Source organism: Bombus pascuorum, chromosome 10, assembly GCF_905332965.1.
Source record: "Bombus pascuorum chromosome 10, iyBomPasc1.1, whole genome shotgun sequence".
Taxonomy (NCBI): domain Eukaryota; kingdom Metazoa; phylum Arthropoda; class Insecta; order Hymenoptera; family Apidae; genus Bombus; species Bombus pascuorum.
Window position 1 is genome coordinate 6,793,704 of NC_083497.1, and position 22,971 is coordinate 6,816,674.

Sequence of the window (22,971 nt, forward strand, 5' to 3'; positions counted from 1 at the left end):
GCGCAGTAACAACGGGATCGTAATCTTGCAACGTCGTTTGTATATTCGGCGGATTGTATATTCAAATTGTTTTTATTCAAACTTCCTTCAGACACTATGATAAGTATTCTTACGTGCGTTAATATTGGGGTACTAAAACGTTGAAATGGCCGTAGAAATTTTGTTTCGTTTGATGGTTAAGAGTTTGGCAAAATGTCGATGGAAATGTTGGTATTTATAGCTGCATGGATATTGAAATCTGGAATCGGCTGGTCGTGGGTGGATTTGTTATACGATTGATCGTGTTGGAATTCGGAGTAGAAAATAATCAAAAGAAAATTATATCTATCGCCCCTGTTTTCGTAATATTTTAAAGATCGTATTTAGAAGCTTTCGAACGAAATTGTCTCTACAATCAAAAGTTACAGAAATATTATTCCATTAATCCTTTGGAATTATATCGTTGCACTACAATTCCAAAAGATTCTTCTGAATTTTCTTTAGCCTAATTACCTAATTAACAATAAAATTTGTTGATACTTGGCTAATACTTTTGATGAAATTTATAATGTTTGAAATTGAAATCGATAGTAAAATTAATTTCTTTCAATTCGAATACATTAATCGTTAATAAGAAAAAAAAAGCGTCATGAACTATCCGAACAATTCAGTAGTTCTAATTGCTTGAAATTTTTGTAATACGTTTGTGCATGGAAGACAGAGGTTTTTCAGAGATTTGTAAATATTAAACCGGATACGAGATGAGAATCTAACGTATGCTCGAAAGGAATAAGGCCACCTTTTTGTGGAAGCGTATAATACCATAAAGGGCGATCAAATCTTAGATGTCAATTATTGACATCGATGGTTAACGGTTCGCTCCACCCATAACTGTCGATATCCTGCATTTAAGCACCCAGGAAGCTCGTCCCACACCATTTTTATTAATATTTCTTCCCCTCGTATAACGTACCTTGAATTTGACCAAGTTTTACGGAATACAAACTAAACGTAGGATCTTTTTGCAGGCCGGATGTGCTCCTTAGCGGTACTCCTTACGGGATGATGGGCTTCCTGTCTTGGAGAAAAATAGAAAAACTAGGTCAGGATAAACGCGCTATAAATTTCCATAGAGACTTCTTCAAGCAAGTGAATAATAAAGAAATTAGACAGCGAATAATATTGTTTGGATTATTTTCGAAATATTCGTGTTTTTCTATAATTAAAAGTTTCTTAAGTTGAAGAGAAATGTGGAAGAATCCTTGCTAATATGAATGATTTTGCATTTCAATGTGTACTAACTTTAATACAAATGTTGAGCTGAAAGATTTTTTTCGAACAGTAGAAGTGGTTTATCAAAATAAGAATGAGATTGGGATAGAAAAATTCGGTCGCAGCAAAGTTAAATAACGGGATGGGTGGAAAAGTGCTACACGTGCATTTTTGTCCAAAAGCGAACTGATTAGAAAATACAATTTTTTTAACGAATTTTCAATCATTTTATTGATTGTATGTAGTAACATTATTCAATGTTCGAAATCGTACAACCTTGTTTCCTTAAATTAGAGACTGTTACTTGCACAATACTACTTTTTCCTTAAGCTCCAAATGTAATATGTTGCCCAAATCAGATCTAATACTTAACACATAATATATTGTGCCATATAAAATAGTTACTTTAACCTTATTATCTGTTACTGCCGCGTCGAACTCCATGGGTCATGTTAAATCGATAACAGTCGTAACACAGTTCTGCATAAGCAGCAATGGTCTTTCGCTAGTCTGAACCAGTCCGAAAGCAGAAAAAGAAACGTCTTAACATAAAAGTAAAATACTTCGTAAAGTCGTACACAAGTTGTACCCGTGTCCACGGGATAAAACAGCACCACCCTGATCTGGGTCGAAAAAGTCGGAGAATTGCAAATGAACCCATCAACGACGGCTCGTTGAAACAGCAGTCTGGCGAAACTACAGACATCACACGCGCGAAACACGAGTCAACTCGTCTCAGCCGGTTAAACGTGTCTTATTTATCTGAATACAAGGCCCGTGTACAGCCGCGACAACCGTGCAATATATCATACACATATTCGAATATCTTTTTCGATATCTCTGCGTATCGATACGACGTGGACCGAGTGGAAGCGTTTATGCGAGTCGCGTGTTTTATGCTGTACCGTGAATGCTCCGGCAAGTAATTCGTATGGTGAGCAAACGACACGATAATAATATCGTCGTGTTGGTTTTGTCGTTTTCAAGGGTCCTTTTATTGGAAGCGTTGTTTTCCCGAGAAATAAATTAAGAAGGATAATTAATCATTTTTGGATCGTTGTATGAAATTAATTATTGTAAAGAGTAAGTTTGCAAGTTGTATTCGTAAAGGAGGAAACTTGTTACTTTGCAAAACATCCTACCAAAGAAAAATATATGTCAACAAAATTGCAATTTAACAAAATATTCTATGAAATAAAATTAAAACTTTGCATAACATCCCAACGAATAAATTTCAAATTTGCGAAATATTCCACCGAACAAAATTCTAATGTATAAAATATTCATCAACTAAAATTTCAAGTCTTATATATCACGCATGGCCATTTATTCCAGAAATTTGGATTTCACCTCAATTTACTGTACACACAATAAGATAATTTCTCACTGAAACGTCCTAGCAAAAAGATGGAAACACACAACGGTCTATAAAGAGAAGGTTGCTATATTCGTTTGACGAAGACTAGGAAGAAAGGGAAATGATATCAGATACAGTACTACAGTATAAATAGTGTTCAGCTAAAATCGGCCGCTGTCACCGGGTCATTGTGTCGTGTCGTGGCGATAAGCCGGCTTTTCTTTGTACGGCAGAAACAGGTACGGCGCCATAGAATTGATCGATCATTCGACATCTCGCGCACGAGTTCGCTTAGCCACCGAGTCGAGACTCGAGAGAGGCAGCTCTCTGAACGCTCCATTTAGCCCGGATCTATGTGCGAGCACGCGTGCCAATTTTTATTTAACTTTCTATGATATTATAACTGTTACCAAGACTGCATATTAATAAAAATAAATTTGCAACCACACTTTCTGATTCTCAAATTGATGTAATAAGAAGATGAAATTACACGACAAGAAGCTACCTGTCTTTCTATCGCCAAAAATTTCTAAGAACAGAAAATGGTAAAAAGAACTACTTAATTTGCCTACAAAAACATAAACAAACATATCTTTTCCGCAAAAGATAAAAATCGTAAAACCCGCAAAAGAAATCAGCGCTTGCCATGGAATACGAAATTATTACCATCGACGTTAATGAAACATTCTAAACACTTTCTAACTTCTCCCTACCCGCGATAAATCTGCGGAGGGTTAATCGATGCTCGGATCGATTTAGTCGAACCGTACAGGGTTGAACACACACGTTGTATGTGTTTGAATTTTCAATCGCCACCGGTGAAGTTGATCGATCGTGGTCTCGCCGGGTATCGATCGCCAACGGATCTACCGAACGATCGAGAGCAACGATTGAAACGCACAGGCCGAGGCAACGCGCGTGTCTCGCGGCAATTGTTGCCACGTTGAACGGTCCACTTAACCCGAGCGTATTGGCATTGGAGATACCGGTGCCCGATACCGTCTCGCACATTGGTGTACGCGATTTAATTATCCAGCCTTGCTTGTCGACGTGCTACCACCAAAAAGGTCACAGTTGTTCCCCGTTCGATTTTCTTTTCCGCGGGTTTCATGGAAAGTCGATCGCCTCGCGATCGTAACACACCGCGTTGCGAAATTTTCCAGCGTAAGAAACCGGGGGGTACCTGGGGGTACACGGATTTGGAGATACCGGCTTGGCGTCTTAATTATGAAACAATGTTGCGTTATAACGGAGAAAAGGTTTCTGGTTTTGAAGCCGGATCTGTTTCGCTGTCCGACCTATTGTTCTGTCAGTTGAACCGTTTAATATTCCTTCGCGTGATATCGATCCCGATCTTTCAAATTTCCTGATATTACTGTTGCTGGATTTGAATTTTTCGGCTTAGGTTTTTATAGAAATTCAAATAGAGAAAGATGTAAGGGAAAGATGTGTTGTTCTCGTCGCTTGCGAAGAAAGAAATGAATCGCTTCAACTGAAATTGTTGTTACTGGTTAATATGCATTATTATTTGTGATTGCATTTTGCTAGAAAAGTAGTTTTCTAGCATCTCTGTAATTTGATTCTCGCTATTAAGCATTTTTCTTGTTAATAAGTTCTACAAGTCTTATAAGTAGCGATCGAGAATGGATATGATCAGATGATATGATCCAGCTGCAGGTATCTTTTAAGGCATAGAGTTTCTTGACCATGGGAATATTTTTCAATTAAATAATTTCTACATATGTATGTCTGCCTACGTATTTAATAACAATTCATTCATCTGACATAGTATTAATAGTATTGTAATTACAGGAACGAAATTTTTACATATGATTTTAATTCCATGATCAAGTGTTGTAGAAATAGACATAGATTTTTATTGGAATATTTTTTAAATATTCTATCATGCTTCAACCACCTGGAGGTGATTGCTATAAAAGTAAAGCTGAAGAGGCAGTAGCGGAAATTCTACTAGTCGGAATTGCAATTCGTTTACCCTTCCTAGCCGCGACTAGAGGTGTATCCGAAGGGAGTTATGGTACTGGTCGGTGTTTTGCGGTAACTGGGAGGTGGGATTTTCAAGGGAAGTCGACATAGTGATTGACTGCTCGAAGGTGTAAGCGGGCCGAAACCACAAGGCGCTGGAATCAATTTACGCGGTTATAAACAGCCCTCGACCGTCATTAGGATAATTTCTGTCCCAAGGCGTGTGGGTGGCAGATGTACGGGGCACCGTTACGAAAGCGGATTGCGTAAATCGTGAATTAACTGCCAAGGGATTCGCGCCGACCGATGACCCCATAGGATAAGAGAAGGGTACCAATGATTTTCAATAAAATCGCCCTCGGGAGATCTCGCGCTCGAATAAAAATTCTCTCTCAAAGCGTCTGTGATCTTTAGTAAAAATAGTATCATTCGAAATCGCAACTTTTTAATATTATCTGAAATTAAAAATTATTGCATCCAAATTCTAAAATTATTTAGGAAAGATTCGGGATTATAATACTTCATTTTTGAGGGTGGAAATTAATTATCGTAACTGCATGCAATGTGGGTATTTGGCATGTGAAGATATTGAAACGTATGATTTCTTCTAACTATAGAATTTTAAGAAAAATTTCTTAACATAGAAGGGAACAATTATAATAGATTTTTACGTCTATTGAACTTTTTAAAAATAGGAAATTTACTAATTTTTCTTTCTTTTCTTTTTAATCAACCCCGTATACAATTTATAATTTCTGTTTACGTAAAGCATTTAGTAAATTATTTTATCATTCTGATGTGCTTATCTTTCAATTATCAATTTTGTCATTCTATTCAATTCTATTGTGAGCTATGTGGCTATGCTAATTCGATGGTAATTCTAAAGTTTAGCGGTTCCGTGGCGCTAGTAACGAGTTAATTACGAGCACGTGCACGCGTGCTATTTAATGGAACGACGCGTAGGGTCGGTGGTTCTCCGTAATGAGAGGCATTTCTTACGTGTCGGCCGCGAGGCCTCTTTGTTCGTGCCGCTCACGACATCATCGTGCCCGACACAGGTTGTAATTATTACAAAGTTGAAGAAAACGCGGAGGATCGGCGAGAGAAAAAGAGGAAGGAACGTCGGTACGACTGGTTTTGATGATTGAGACATTGGTCTGGCGTCGACGTCGACCGATCTTTCTCAGGAATTTTAATATCTCTTGTTTCACAAATGACAAACGCTCCGTACATACCCATTCGTATCCATTGGAAATATATTTAAAATAAAGAACATGGAAGACAAAATGTTCATCCTAGTTATTTTTATATTTTAAACAAACATATGCACATGGTTTATATTTTAATTATAACCCTATTTCATACGAATGAAATGAATATAATTATAATTAAAATTCCAATGCCACTTCCACTTATATGTAATTAAAATTCCACTGCTTTATATTTTAATTGCCATTTGTTAAACATTCGAAATTTGAATAATGCGATCGCATACTTAACACAATCAAAGTTACAAATAACACAAAAAATCCTTAATCCTTAAGAAAGCTTGAAAAATGATCGGAACATGCGAGAGTACAAAGACATCGAGCCACGCCAGGTGATTTGTCCAATGAGTAAGCTACTATTAATTTCACGAAACAAGCCGTTCTTTTCCTTTTAAATCGCTCCTCCAGACAGATCTACATCCTCGGGTCTATCAAACTCTCCTCTCTGTCCGGAGATTACGCGATGATCCAATGGAAGGAACATCGATTACACTAGCCGATTATTCGCACGGTCGAGTGGTCTTCCGTGGTGAGCTGATTGTCGACCGATTAGCGGCTCTAAGATGAGTGGAATCTCTCGCGTTTCATCCTCTTCAAGGTGTCCATTATGCGCGTGCTTACGCGACCGGATAGGAACGGTCCACCTGTCTGGCGCCCGATAATAAATCACACGGTTTTTAAAGCAGAAGACCAGGTAAAAAAGGAGAAGAAAAAAAAAAGAACTGGAGAACCGTAGGAGGCCTGCAGAACACGGACAAGGAAGAAACGCGATGATCAGGTTACGCGGAGCAAAGAGGAGAAAGAACGAGAGAGAAAGAGAGAGAGAGAGATTCTTGGAGCGTAACGTGGAGAAAAGGAGTGAAATCGTTCCTTCTCTTTCGCGAGAGACGATGATCACACGGCGATTCACGGCATGTGTATTCAACGATGATCATTAACCGACTATTATACGCTGTTCAGAGAACTGCGACTACTTTTTTTCGAACAGTCACTGTACGGCTGCTTCTAGCAGAGCCAGGCACGAGAAAGATGGACAGACGGACCTTATGGGGTATTCAGAAGACGCGTTACACTTGTTGGCCGCGCTTTGTCCAAGATCGCACGCCGCATTATGGCGGCTATTATTCATCCTAAGGGGTTGTCTACCCGGATACATCTTCGATATTCTCGCTTCTCTATTCCGAAAGGAGAAATAATAAAGTAGGAGCAGGATTGGATTAGAATTGTAGCGGCATATGCGCCTTAGAACGTTTAGATTCGAAAATACCTCGCGTAGTTGTTTTGCCACAGAGGATTAACACTATACGACGCACATAATGTAATAAACAAACTCTGGACAAAGCAATTTCGCTGCTACGTGTAACCAACAACCGGCGACAAGTTCAAACCTTCCGGTTAACCCCCTCCCCTCGACCTCGTCGTATAAATAGACGACCATGTTCTCCAGACATAGTCAGTCGCGCAATCAATATCAGTATCGAATCATCGAGATCATCAGTCGAGCGATAACGAATCAGTCTAGCGAGCAACTATAGTTAACGAAATCAACTCATTTCGTTATTAATTTAACCAACAAAACGTCTCACCGTCTACCACAGAATGTACACGCGAATTCGTGGTATCTGCGGAATTTGAAACACTTCTGGGAGGACTAGAGTATTAATTTGAGTATGGTTTTCAATGGTTCAGGATGGTTGAGGAATATTTCAGAAAATTGACATCGAGACGAAAAACGGTATATTGTGAGTATGTATTACAAAATTAATTTCCTCGTTGCAGTAATAAACTATTGATATTCATTGTTTCCCGAGAACAATAACTACTACGTCTTTCATTGGGATGTGATGTAGCATTATGTTGTTCCTTTATTCATTCATTCAATCAATGACACGCGTGTAACCTGTTGGCTACAAGAAATAGTGGAATTTTATATTCATCCGCTCATTCGTTAGCTTATTAATTCTCTCACGATTCCTTTTCATTTTTCGTTTTATTATATTTAAAATCCAATACAAATTTTTAACATCCATTTAATTATATTCATAATCATCGAAACCGAGATTTAAAAAGAGAGATGGAACAAAAGTGTATTATGATAAAATAACATGAAATGCGTTTAAATGAAAAACCTCAATAAAATCAAGATTGAAGATCAATATCATATCTTAATGAATGATAATCAAATTTACTTTGAAAATATGCACATTTGCTGTTACTAAACAATCTGTCGACTATTTCTGTTTTTAAGAGATTTATCTAAAAAAATTCTTAAAAAGACAAGTCCGAGACAGAACAGAACCACGAAAACTAACGCGTGCATCTCGGCAACTTTTGAACATGCGTAGGTAATGACAGGGTGTGGAGAGCTGGCAAGGTCGTACATATAAATATCCTGGCCCGAGTCGAGGTAATGATTTCGGGCGCGTGTAGGCCAGACCATAAATTCTGAGCCCATTTACGGGACAGATGCGCCGATAACTCGAACGCGGCTTCGCGCCGCCAACCCCTTTCGAATTTGGATCTTCGAGAAGAAGGCCACGTTGCATCCGACACCGATAATTATTAACGATGGTTAAGACTTAAGAGAACGGTGGTTAAGACGCGTCTGTCGAAGGAAATAGCCTCGTAGTGTACGTGTATGTCTCAACCGTCGAGGAAGGTTCGAACGTTTTCATTATCGAGCAGTTCAATCTTACGTTTTTTCTTTTCTTTTCTTTTCGTTCTATGAAACTTTTTACCGAAGATGTAAGTATATAGCGATGTACAGAGTAATTTTTCAAATAGTACACGTGATCGTAATTGATTTCAGAGTGCAGTATGTAGAAATTTAGCTGTTTTTAAGCACTAGGTGTTTAAGTTAGATGAGGTTTGCCATCAAGAACCCTATTATTTCCTTATCTTCAGTCAAGTCTTCATTACAAGTTTATGTATTGCGAGAAAAATTCAGAAAATAGGTAAAGAAGCTCGAAGCGTAAACAAACAAACGCGAAACATAGACAAAATGAACTCAGAATATAAACAAATAAATTTGAGAAACAAACAAAGGATCTCTAGAAGTAAACGATACTAATACATTCAATAAATTCTCTCAGCTCAAAAGATATTAGACAAATACAGTTATTAATCACTTTCGGTGATATAATCTCCACTTAATTGTACAGATAGAATAATCACACCTTAGGCAGAACTTTCTATCCAATATTTAATCGCAAACAGTAAAGCTTTACGACTTCCTCGTCTATTATTCTTATCTTTCCCCCTTCTGCAGCGAATCGACGACAAAATCTCGAGGCAGGAAAAAGGATAGCCACCGTCATTAATAAGCGCAACACCTTCGTCTGTTCGACCCACGTCTTCATTAGCCGCTCGCCGAGCGGAGTCCATTAGTTTTCTGGGTCCGCGACACGTGCATCATTAGGAATGATATTTAATTAAGCCGCGAAATAATTGGAAAATATTCGACGGATGCTTTCGTGTCGAACCACAGGGGCGCGTCCCTGGGCCACGTTGGCGTAATTAAAACTGTGGGATCGTTACGCCTGCGTTTTACCTTTCTCCGGGATAACCACCGCGTGCACACGTGTGCACGTGCGGTGAAGCGGATTTTTCCGCGATGACTCGTCGCCCGCCGATGTTGCGTGGGACTCGCGCAGGTGCATCTTCGATCGGCCGTTCTTTGTTGGATTTTTTCACGACGACAACCGGAGGAAATCGTCGGTTCCAGGATTTCTTTCACGTTCTAACAGCGAAATGATTTGCATGTTAATTCAACCGTTCATCATCGTGTCGTTAGACACGTGATTAATATCATCGCGAAAGGCTGTGTTCGTGGGTTGTTGTACGGAATTATCGTGGCAGATCTTCTCAACAAATATGGAAAAGATGTTAAATTAGTTTAACAGATCTGTATTTTGCTCGATATATACATTGTGTGTGATTTTGTGATATATTTTGTATACACCGAATATTTCATATATCGAATCTATTTTTCATCATTGTATCTCAGAAAATCCTAGATGTTTAAAATACGTGTTTTCTAACATTTATATCACCGTAAAATTAGATGTGCCACTTCCAATTTAACGTCATATCACAAACTTCGTACTTTGATAGTACTTGGATCATAACATTTACTCCACGATTTTAGAATGTTTTCAATTTACATAGGTAATTTCATCGTCACTGTAAAAAAACTTGACAATGTTTCACTTATAATACATACTAACTATCTTCTTCGATATTCTTTAAATTATTCTAAATTTATCTTTCGTAATCCAAACACCGTATCACAAATTCCTGGATCAACAACAGCAAGCCTAATTCAACTCATGAACCTTGGCGATGAGTCGCGACGGTAGGTACGTTCGAACGGTTCACTGTAAAAGACCCGTTCGGTCCGTACGAAATCGATAAAAAGTCGAAGAGCCGTTACACCTACCGGTAAGCGGATTGGTATCTCGGTTCCCTGTCAGCTCCACCTTCCCTTCGTTTCCTTATTGTTTCACGGGAGGATCTTCCTGGCATGGCCGTGGTCACAGAGGCCCTGGCAAAGAACCGGAGGATTGCGTGCGCCGCAAAGGTGAAACTAATAACACCGGCACGCCGCTTGCCTCTCGGCAAACACGCAATTACGCCGGCACGGAGCGCCATGAATCCAGCTACCGCATTACGGGATCGACCGAACGAAATCTCGTTGCCTGATCGCACGCAGCCAAGAAAAAGCGATCGTTCGTCTCTTCCGCCATCGTGCCGGGCCAAGACTTTAAAGTTTCCCGCGCCCCCGACTAAAGGCTAATAAAATTTTTGCGGCTCTTTCATTTTTCAGTCGTTTGTGGGCTTTCAGTTAATTAAAGTCGCACCGGGAATTGAACGTGCTTTAGATGTTGCGCGATCGTGTCTTGCTCTGTGGTTCGTTTTTGTCCCTTAGAGATGGTTTTACTTTTGAAGACGTTGAAAACAAGTATTTTACGTTTGTGTAATTATTGTAACACAACTATATCAATTTCAAGTCAGGAGTGTTTAGTACTAGTCCAACATCAACCATCCCTGTGTCAGGTGTGCAACATACGTATTATACTTGGATCTTCTTACAGACTTCCAGATAAAAATTTAAAAATACTAATGAATGTTCCAATACAAACTCTTGCTTCTATTTAAAAATTGAACATTTCTCATCTCAATTCAGAATACTTCAACTGCCATTTCTGAAACTTTTAACGCATTCAAGTTCTTCAACAAACAGATGATCCGCGTTCTGTTCCATTAAAGAGATTTCAAAAGAAGCTTCATCTTCTCACAATTACAGAAAGAGATTTCAATCGTAGTTCCGTTTTCCAAGAATCACAGACTCTCAGACTTCGATAGAAATTCAACTTGTTCGTTATACTTTCGTCCTTACGATACACCGTGAATCACGAATGTGGGTGATTTCCTCTTACGAAATGAACGTCCCACGTACAGTTATTCGCGGCATGCATTTAGCAGAGCGACATTTAATCCGGCCCCCGATCGGGTCAACCATAGTTATTGCATAATGTACAGGTGACATCGCGGTGCCCTCTCAACGTGCCTGCGTTTAATACGTACGCATTTTCTTCTCGTCGCGTGCGTGTATGTCACGTCATTACCATGCTCACGAGAGGACCTCACACTCGCAGCTATGTCGCGCGATCACCGCGTGGGCTAAAACTATCTGCGATGCGATGTCGCATAATACGGGACTCGTAGCTCTTACAACGTCACGTGACTCTCGTTTCGAAACTACCGCCTTCCTTCCGGTTCACCTTTTCTTTGATAACGGTGTCCCCTTGAGCAATTTAATACAAACGCGATTTCAATATACAACGAAGTGTTAATATGAGACTTGTTTTCACAAGTACTTGGAATTGGGAAGAAGTTCGGGAAGGAAGGTGGTAAATTAAGGTGGAAGGTAGAAAATTGGAATATGATAGATTGGAGATGGAGTTGTGTAAATTTCAGTCAATCTTAATCCTTGAAAAATTGAAATTTGTCTTATTGGATATATTAGAATGTAAGGCAATTTAATACCACAGAAGGGAATACTGAAATATGATAAGTCCATATCTGTTGATTTTCTAATTTTCATATCAATTATGGTTGATGCGAACTTATATAAAAGAATATGTAATAGAATATAATAAAATCTATATAAAATGTAACGATTGATGATAAATCTACCAAGTTTTGTACAAAATCAATCATACACGTGTATATGTATTTTAATAAGAACCAAGTTTTAAAATATAGTCTAATATAAGGAACGCTATGTGAAAATGAAAAAAACCAGAAATGCTACAAATATTCCATTAGGATTTTATTATTTAATTTTTGAGATTCATTGATCTGGAGCAAGGTAAATCGCAGCGCAAGGCATCGTCTGATGCGTTTCCAGAGCCAGGGCTTATCTGTCGTGGTTCGATAAATCGAGGCAGAAAGCGAGTTTGAATAAACGAGACAGCCTCGTAATACACGCTGCACCATCGTGCTCGTGGATATGCGAAATAAACGATCCGCGGGTCAGGCATCGCCAACATCGGCGTGTAGGCGACTTACGTGGATTAAGTTATGGTGGACCTTGCTGCGTGCATGGTGCAACACCCATGATCTTTTGCACCGTGTTGCTAGTCGATACCTCGGATGCTCGTAGATCGATCGTTCGCGATAGTTCTTTTCCTCTCTCGTCTCTTCTCGCCAAAGAGAGTGGAGGAAAACAAGAATGAAATTTCACTGAATGAACCGTATGAATGCAAAGCTGTTCGTTCAAGATTCTGAGGCCTAAGGGTATTTCGAAGAGAAAACGGAATAGCTTTAGATTCGTAGGATAATATCTAGAAAGTACTTTGGAATTAAGTTAGAATTAAATTAGCTGGGACTATTTTGCAAATAAGTTAGAATCATTTTTTAAAGCCATATACTAGTTTTTATAAATTAAAGAGCTTAGACAATACTTTAAAAGTAAATAAGTTAGGATTGTATTAACTAGGATTATTTTACAAAACCAATAAATTTTAATTTTGGTAAATAGAAACTTAGCTCAGAACGACTTCAGATTCAAATCGAACATAGTTTGAATTGAACAATGTTCTTAGAAGTTTCGTTATTCTTTCAAATATGATTGTATATACCTCATATAATCTTAATAACCGGAAACGACGCTGAATATACACCTTTCGCAATCTATTCAGCAAGTTACAGTGTGGAAAATCCTATGATTACCTTCTTTTTAATAAGCCAACGTCCAGTTCGTTCCGCCACAAGGGGTCGTCTATCGAAAGAAACGAAGATTCCTGGGACACTGCTGATATTTCGCTTTGTTCCCCACTGGTGGAACACCATGCACGCGTTTTGAAAGCTTCACCTTTCGCACCGGCGAATAAATTACCGGCAAATCGCTGGCTTAAGCGTTTGCCGCGAAGCGAGGAAAAGCGTTTCGTACACCGTTCACTCCGTAACGCCTCTATCTGTTCGTTCTGCCTCGTAAAGTCTACGATGGAAGTCAATTGCGTGCTGTCAGTTATTTTGCCTAGTCATATACAATTAAAATAAACAACAGGGTAAACTGATAGAGGGTTGCACATCGTATTAACCACGCATTATGTACGCTAAGTGTCTTCTTAAGTAGAAATTTCTATCACGGAATTAAAGGTTCATAGAGACGTATCAATTTCAGTTAAATCACTGTCGGTCTTTGCAAACGTGATGCGACTCATTTTTAAAAGAAATAAAACGACGAACGATATTCCAATAAAGAAATGTTTATGCTGAAGAAATTGACAGTCTAAGCGACGAGTTGTGTCGTCTACAGTTAACAGATCAAGAAACAAATCATCTGAACAGATCTTTGCAAACATGATTTTTGTAAATTATTAGATAGCCCAATGAATTTATTTTGCGACGAGTTTGTATCCGTTATGGCATATCTTATGAACACAGAGCGTTGGACGACTAAAATAATTAAACTTATATAATCGAGTTCATTCCAGAGAAATTTTGAAGATCAATCATCTTCCAAATAACTTCGCCAGACATACAAAGACAGAATCCGTGATGTATTTAATGAAACAAGATGATTATCGATTTCAGAAGAATGTTAAAAGTTTCGAATATTCGAAAATCAACTACCCAAAGGTGTTCAAGGATAATTGAAAAAAAAAGGAAATGTTATTAGAGCTGGAAGCTTCTAAATTCTAAATATCAGAATAATAAAAACAAGAACTGCTTAAACGTTCAAATAGATGAGATAGATAATTGCACTTTCTATTATAGTTATCGATTTCATTCAAGAACTTCGAACGATGATAATAATCGCGAATAACGCGCGTAGAATTCCCTATTAATTATCACATTATCCAATCATCGGGATAGTTGGCAGGTCAAAACGGCGATCGTTTCGCAGATTTATTTGCACAGCATTCCCTCGCTTCGCTCAGGTCGCAGGTGTGATCGAGAAAGTCATCGATCGGTTCGATAGGCATCTCGTGGAAAAGTTCAATTCTCTGGCGCCACGTTACATGCATCGCGGTAATAGGTGGGAGTAAAACGGTGAACACGCACGTTTCACGCACGGTAATTCCACCTCGGATATACTACATTGTAGCATGCTACGTTGTTGCGAGTGTGTGTTGCACACGAGGAGACACCTGGGGTCACGAAGCTATGGCGCTTTGGAAAGGTAACTCGCGAACGATGATAATATATGCCGGCGCAAAAGTTGACCGCCCAGACACCACGAGATGCCTTTTAAAAAGAATACCGGCGATCAAGAGACACGATGTATTCTCTGTGTTTCTCTATCGTAGATATCGTCTCTCTGAATGAACAGAACGCGTGGGACGATTGTTGGGTCTGCCCAGTCGTTTACCGTTGGTGGTGACTTAATTTCGATGCTTTGTTGCTGAGAAGTTGATTGTAGAGTATATAGCGAGATATTCTTAAATAATTGGCCAAAGTCGAATAAGCGGATAGTTTGTACGATATCTTAGATTTAGAATTAAGGATACGAAGATTTGAAGATGCAAAGATCTAACGAAGAATTTGGGCAGTGAAAACTTTCGATACTTGAGAATTTAAATGTTAGAAGAAACTCTTTATATCTCAAGTGACATGGACATTTTTATAGTTTAATCGGAGACAGAGATTTAATTCAACATATTTTTCTTCGTGCTTGCGCATAGCCAGCGAATGTCTGTATAGAAAGAGGACACATCGTATAAAAGATAATAAGTTACGTATCGCGATCATGTATCTCTGCAGTACCGCAATGCCCTAGAGTCCTTAACCTTGGCGCGTTATGGGCTTGCGATTATCGGCATGAGTGGTAATAAGAGCACACCAGCATTGTGCTTCTATCATACATAGGCGGCAATATAATTTCTTCGTGTAAAAACACAACTTTCTTAATCTTCCAATTCATCTACCAAAAACAGTAAATTGAACTTGAGATAAGTATTTTCACAGCATCTCAAACATACTTTTGTTCTCACAATGTCTACCACTCCAGTAATATCAAAAATCTTCATTGTTAAATCAATTTTGAACTTCTTCGAACAAAAACCGTCTCTTCTAATCAACAAGGAATAGACCTAATACGTTTCTATTTTATTTTATTGTAAATTTACAGGTTTCCAGTACGCCTTGCTAAGACAATAAGAGGCAAACCCCCAAAAATTGGATTAGCACTTTCCTACGTATCTTACTCTGTCATAAATTTTCCAATTTACAGAATTTCCATTCTATCAAATTTTCTATTTTACCAAAGCGACAAAGAAGAGAATACCTGAGAATTAGAGTTAAGAACTTTCTGTCTATTTTCTTTATCATAAATTTTCAAATGTTCGCTTCCATTCCGTTTTATTAAAACAATAAAGGGCAGAGTCCCTAGCAGTCGGCGCCGATGGGAAAAGTCCTAGCTTTACAAGGTCTGGCTAGAGGTCTGTTATCGGTGCTCTATCAGGCATGATAGATGGCGGGCGGTGGCGCGATAAATCACTGGATCGCGGCGCGAGGAGGATCTATGGACGATCCATTCCGCGGTCGAACTGTCGATCAGCGGTCGGCCATGGCCGGAACGCGGCCCTCGCCGATAACCATCGACGACGAAAGTATTAATTATTATTTGCCGGCCGTGCCTTTCAATTTGTTTTGCCCGGGACGCGGCCGGTACCGTTTCACTTTGCGCCGCGAAAGTGACGAAACCCCGCTGGAACGATTTCACTCGCCGCAGATAAATCACCGCTTCGGGATTCCGCTTTTACCGCGTCGGACTTTGCGGACCTTCCGACGATGATGGACGATGTGAGCACAGGTGTTGAAAATGAAAGGAATTCTGATAAAAGGCCGAATAAATATTTTTATTAATATTAATTGTTGGAAAGTTCGATGGAATTGGCGGGTTTCAATAAAGCTTCTAAGATGAAAATGACCTAATTGCGTTATTTTAGATGTTAAGCTGTCATGATGATCGATGAACGTCACGCGTTTAGTTTTTCGGGAAATCGTGCGATGAGCTGCACTTCCGCGTCAACGTAGACATTATAGTTCGCTTGTTCAGGGCACAAATGAAACTGTATCACGCTAAAAGCATGACGATTATGCCGTTGCTTACAGAAATCTTGATATTTTAACATGTTTGTTACTAGCAATTTACGAGCCTCTCAGAGGTCCTTCTGTTCGACTCCAAAAAAAAAAAAAAATTGAAATGCAGAGAAAAACGGCGATTAAAAATATTACTTTCTGAGATTTTTTATATCACCTCCTTGGGATAAATAAATTCATGAAAATAGATACGATGCTATAAAAGGAAACCGATTCAGAGTTCAGATACTTTTACGTTGCTTTGTCATTGTACATGGAAAGAGCGTTTTATTGGTTTTATATGAGTGTGCGTTTGTACATACATAAGGAGTACATATAAGGAATGTAGGGTAGACGTAGAGTGATCTTGTTATTTTTACGAGCTGTTATCTAGAAGGCCGCTTTAGAGCTTCATTTGTCGACAGGACTTTCCTGATCGCTACTTCTTTAGTTCGTGGAGCGTGAACGAGTATTCTAGAAATAACACTCGATGCCTGCAGCGACGTGTGAACACCTTGTAATTTTGCAACGGCCGATTTTTCAGCCTATATTTAATGAGGCCTCGTTTCGACGAACACTACGTCCACGAGTTTAATTTAAGCGTCAACAATGAAAAAGAGAAGATAAAATTGTAACGTTAAAGACAGCACGAAAGACAGAAAAAAGGATGTAACATAGGTTAAGAAGTTAGCACTAATTAACACTTAACACTATAGAAGACGAGTCTAAAAAGAAGTTGAAGCTTCGGGCGTAGATGCGGCTTCCTAATTGGTCTCTAAAGTGCAGTCGCATTTTTGCCACCTGGCATCAGTTCACATGAGCGATTCTCTACCTTGTAATTTTCCTTCAACTGATATAACTCAATCCTCCTGTCAAGTGGGATGAAACTTCGCAAAGAACTTTATTTTACGGTTCTCACTCTCTGGCTATTCAACCCTGCAATTAATAAAATCGAACTTCACAAAGATATCCAATTTTTATTTACTTGAAACGGGTTTTTCGAAAACATTTTACATACAATGTAGTTGATTTATGAAATAATAGAGAAAGGAGAGAAAATTGTCCACTTCCATGAAGTTTGTCCTAAGAGTTTATGCTTTGAGCAGATATTGTTCTCTGATAAAATTTTACAAGATACAGTGTTGCAAAAATTTATAAAATCACAGAGAGATGAAAGAAAAATTTCAATCTTTACGAAGTTATCCGAGAATTTATCTTTCGAGTAGATGTTCGCCCGATAATCACTAACCCTTCAAGCGACATTTTTATTACTGTCTTTGAAGCTGGCCTTACGATGTCGTCCGGGTGATATTCGCTAATTGCACGTTTAAAATCTTCCATGCCCTAACGACATAATCGTCCGTGTAATGACAGGTTGAGCGGTTGCGTACAAGCACCGCTGTCACTGTTACGGTGTTTATTGAATTAGTTAATCATATAGAAGCAATAGCCACGATCCAGCAAGTGGAGTCAAGCCACTCGCTTGTGGCCGATATTTCGGTGTTCTACTTGTTCCTTTCCTTTTCTTGTGCAATCCTGGCTACGTCTCAATTTGTGAGTTATTTCAATTTTAATGGCCTCACATTAATATTATACACTTTTTTCCTTCTTCTATTTGAAAGTACATAGATTGATTCCTTTCTGCTTATTATTTCTAAAATTTTTTTTTAATTGGTTATGCACATTGATCGCTGCTTAATTTTGGATTTCGACTTTAATTTGTGTTGAAGTGGTCATCACTTTTAAGAAAAGTCTACATCTGGTCTTTAGTTTTCTCAAGCACTGAAGCCATCGACAGCGTATAGACAAAAAACTGCGTCGAAGGCAAACCATAAACAGTAGATAGGCGACGTTGCCTTCAGGGTTGTCAGTCATAGGGTAACACTGCTAGCGTGCGGATGTGGATCGCTCATATTATGTTCCGAACTTTGTATTTACACTTCAGTATTTAAAATATATATTTTCTACCTTACAATTTATCCACGCGTTCCTTTGTATTCACATACCTCTAATAACCTCAACAATTTGTAAGAAAGATCCCTCTTCGAATACAATATTGCAGTATCGTGGACGAGGGGCCTGGTGGGTGTCGGGCGAATTATAAACAAGCGGTTGCGGAACATGTGCGTGGTGGTGCTAAGACAAAAGACGTGAGGCTAAGACAAAAGACAAGGGTTTGCTAAGGGACGATAAACGAATTAACAGTTAGTGTTAGTTGAGAAGTCAGAGAGTGTAAATCGAGAAGTCAGGGAGTGCGAATTGCGTTGTCGAGAAAGTGTGGTCTGCGTGAGAGAGAGCGTTGGACCCATAGTGACGAGAGTTGCAAATTAACCATCTAGTTGTCTTAATTATAACACGTTATTGTGATTAGTTCACATTAAACAACCATCGTTTCCTGTTTAATCAACATCTGTTTAATTCATTTATTGTAAATAAACTAATTGTAGTAAAGATCCTACAATATGTTAGAGTATTTTTAAGAGACAGTGAAGCTTAACTTTCTGCACGATTATTGCAATGGGCTGTCCGAGAGTGCTTATCAAGTCATTAGGTTTCCATTATGTTCCGAGCAACGTTTGCTTAACCCGCTTCTGGTACTCTCGAATAGACAGGAGTTCTTCTCGAAAGGAAAACAATCGCAACTTGAGGAAAGAAACGTGGACCAATTTCCACTGAAGCGTAACAAACGAACCACCCACGCAATAATTAAAGGGTCAGGGGCTAATCATTACACAGTGACTACTGAAAAAAATGGAGATTGATTTCTAACTACCTTGAAGAGACCTCCGATCTTATTCTCTATGACTCATAATCTCAACAAGAAGAAAATCAATATCTTGCGAACTACAATTTGCAATGCTCAAGCTTCGACGCTAAATTTAATTAAAGAACAGGTTTCAATCAAAACATCCGGTTGGATCTTATCTTATACAGAGTATATCATTCTCCCTACGATTCATATGTCTAACAAAAAATAAATCAGACAAGGTCTAACAGAGCTAATATTTCACGAATCGTAATTTACGGTGCTCAATCTTTGGCGCTAAATTTATAAGGTTTCCATGAAAATAGGTATCGATCGAAACGTTTGAAACACCGATGCCATTACGCTGTACAAAAGTACCCTTCTTCTTCAATATCGTACAATGAGCCTGACGAATCCACCTCGATAGACAGCCCAATCAAGAAACGTGCAGCAAAGGAATCGACTTTGAGAACACTGCCACCTTCGCTCGAACAAACGATTCGTGAAACCGTTCGTCACTCTAGTCGTTCCGTGAAAAACCGTGAAGAGTCGCACAATGGCCATTTCAGAATCGCGTCCAGGCGTCCGGCCACGAAATCCACGCTTCACCGTTCGCGGAGAAGAGGAAAAAAAAAAAAAAAGAAATCGACGCTGCACGGATAACGAGATATCAATACATCATCGATTCAACACGGTGCACCGAGCAGATCCCCCTGGATTTCTAATTCTCCCGTAGCGGCGACAACGGTGGATCGAGCGTTGTTGGAAACTCCTACGTTCGTAATCCCGTGTTCCACGATGGTGTTTCAGCGTCGTTCCGCACGAGCGACCTGTACACGATCCTGTTGTGCCGGGAAAAAGGTAGCCGGTGCGCGCACGTAGGAAGTAAACACGCTGCACTTCAACCGGACCACGGAAATCGACGACAGTCCGCTGCTCGAATGGCAAAAAGTTCGACTAACGATCGATGCACCGAAACGATATAACCGGCAATCGGATGGACAAGTTGCAGCCAGTCGATTTCCAGCCGCGATAACGCGATCATGAATGTACGTATACGTTGAAAAGGATATCTAGTTCTGCAATGCGTGATGTCGTTAATTATATGCGTTATGATGGATTCGTAGAAGAATTGTTGCAAAAAATTATTATTCGTTTCCTTGGTAGAGACGGATTCTTGTTACTTTGTGTGAAAGCAGAGAGGAGTTTCTTAATGTTTATTAATCATTCGAAGCGTATCTTATCAGTTTGTTTCCTGTAAGTGAATTAAAATATGTTTATTTTGTCAGCAGGTGAATTTCTCGGAAGTCAGGCTGATCTGCTCCACATCTTGCAAATTTTTCAATTTTATCATTCGAGTATGTGATTAATGTTCAACTTCTAAGACAAATAACTTACACAGCACAAGTTTGATCGTTGCAAGGAGATAAAATAAATAATTATAGATTTCGAGATAAATTCTCTGAAAAAGAGCTGATCTGCTCCATATCTTGTAAATTTTTCAATTTTATCATTCGAGTACGTGATTAGTGTTCAACTTTTCAAAGACAACTAACTTATTTGTATAAGTTTGTTCATAACAAAATGACGATATGTCTAAATAATTATAAATTTCAAAATAAACTTAAACATCGTCACTTTCTATCCATTCGTCAATTTATAAAAACACTGATAAATTATCAGCTTCTGAGCAGCTCATATACGAAACAAATAGATCAGTATGAAATATGAACAAAGGATTCCTAAATAAATTACACCTTGTTTTGCGCTACACACTTTTAAAGACCCGTTTAAATAAAAATTCAACATCCTACTTGCATAAATTAAATTTTATCGAACATGTAATTCATTATCACCAACTTTCCATCACTTTGTTTTCCGATGTTGTGCATAGTAGAACCTTACGCAACGTGAGAGAACACCGTTTGCGCAGGCCTTGAGGCGTTGAAATTTCTATTTTTGATGCAGCCCTTCGGTCGCTACGAAATCGGTTCTTCTCGTTTAATCGTAGAAATCTCGACATAGGAAGCTTCGAAATCTCTTTAGAAATGATTCAACTACTCTTTCGCTGGTTTCATTTGCTCGTGCTCGTCTCCATCGCGTTTCTTCGCTGTGGTTACAATACGAAGCGGTGGTCGCGCACGCTCGAACGCGTACGGCGTGGAAAGACGCCCGGAGGTCTCCATTGTGCTCGTAATCTAGATCGGGGATTACTTTTATCATTGGCAGCCGGCCTGTTCGTTAGGTACGCGGTGCGCGTGTAACGATCGCCTTTATGTGGCGTGAAAAGCGCGTGACGGTGTGTGCCCCGATCGTTCCGCAATAATAATAAAGACTATGGGATTGGATTTAATAGCAGTGAAATTCTTTGCTAAATCATAGCCTTTTCGCCATTGTTTCGATACAATTTTGTTAACTTCTTTCTATTTCTATTTTGTTATTTTGATAGTATATTTTAGAATCTTCTTTGCCTTCTTTTTGTAATTGCTGTTAAGTCGTGTTAGAAATATTTTAGATATAATTTTCCTTCTGTTTCTTGTATAATTACTAGGTTGTTCTAAAAAATATTACCCAACTTTAAGTTAGCTAGTTGAAAGAAAATGTGAATAATTAAAGATATATCTTTTTATAATAATTAGCTATGCAGTGTAATTCTGCACTTACGAAAACTAGATTAACCTAAATCTATTTTTTCTGTAGGCACATTAGAAATGGAAAAATGTAATACTTGGTTCTATCGATTGAAAAATTGAATTGCTTCGGTATGTAAAAATTCATAAGAAACTTCGAAGTAGATTAGATGCTTTGATTGACTTTTCGATAAATGAGATTTACAATCGAATAGTAAAATAAGATATAAAAATTCTATCTCACAGGAATGTACAGCTACGATTCGTTTGATTTCGCGGCCAAGAAATTTCGCCACCCCTTCGACCGATACGATCTCTATTGCTAAGTGGATCTAATATCGGTTCTAAGTCTAAGTCAATTTGCTTATTTGCAATCCAATGATAATAGCCAACGAAATGATGGAATCTGAAATAGACACACTCATGATTGTGATCGCGTTGATTTTGATCGAAGGGTATCATGGGAACTTAAAAATTGAATACCAACACGTATTGTATTTTATGGGATAATCGGTGGAATGCCGTTCAGTTTCTGAGACAGGTGAATTGTTCGCATTTGTTAGTAATAGTGATTGTTCGGGTAATTTACTCGAGATATTTTCGCAGTGTAATAATAATTTGCAACTGATTATTACGGACTGAAATAGATAACCGGAGATTACGTTGCGTAATTGTAGTCTGATTTCTTTATTTTATAATCCTTTCATGCTCGGCGTACATGTAACATTATATGTACCTGTTTCAACAAGCTACCAACGAATTAAACGACAAACACTGTATTTATTTTAGGAAAAAGTGTCTGGTTCTAGTTTCGATGTATTCTAATAGAAAAATCTGAAAAGTGTGTTGCTATTATTAAAATTGTTTTCCTAAAAAACATTCGTCGATTAAAAAGAGTTACTTTTCTAAATTTCCTGCTATGATATCATAATTTCTAACCTTACTAATAACTATTATATAGATTGTAATTTTTATTCTGAATCCTTCTCTTATCGACAATTTATCCGCCGATAAAACCGGCAAATTTTCGAATTAACAAGATCATTTACAAGGTTCCACTTTCCCCACTAAAACGTGATTTCTGAGAAATCGTAACGAGAACACAAAAATCAACTACGTGACCCAGAAGACCGTTGCCGG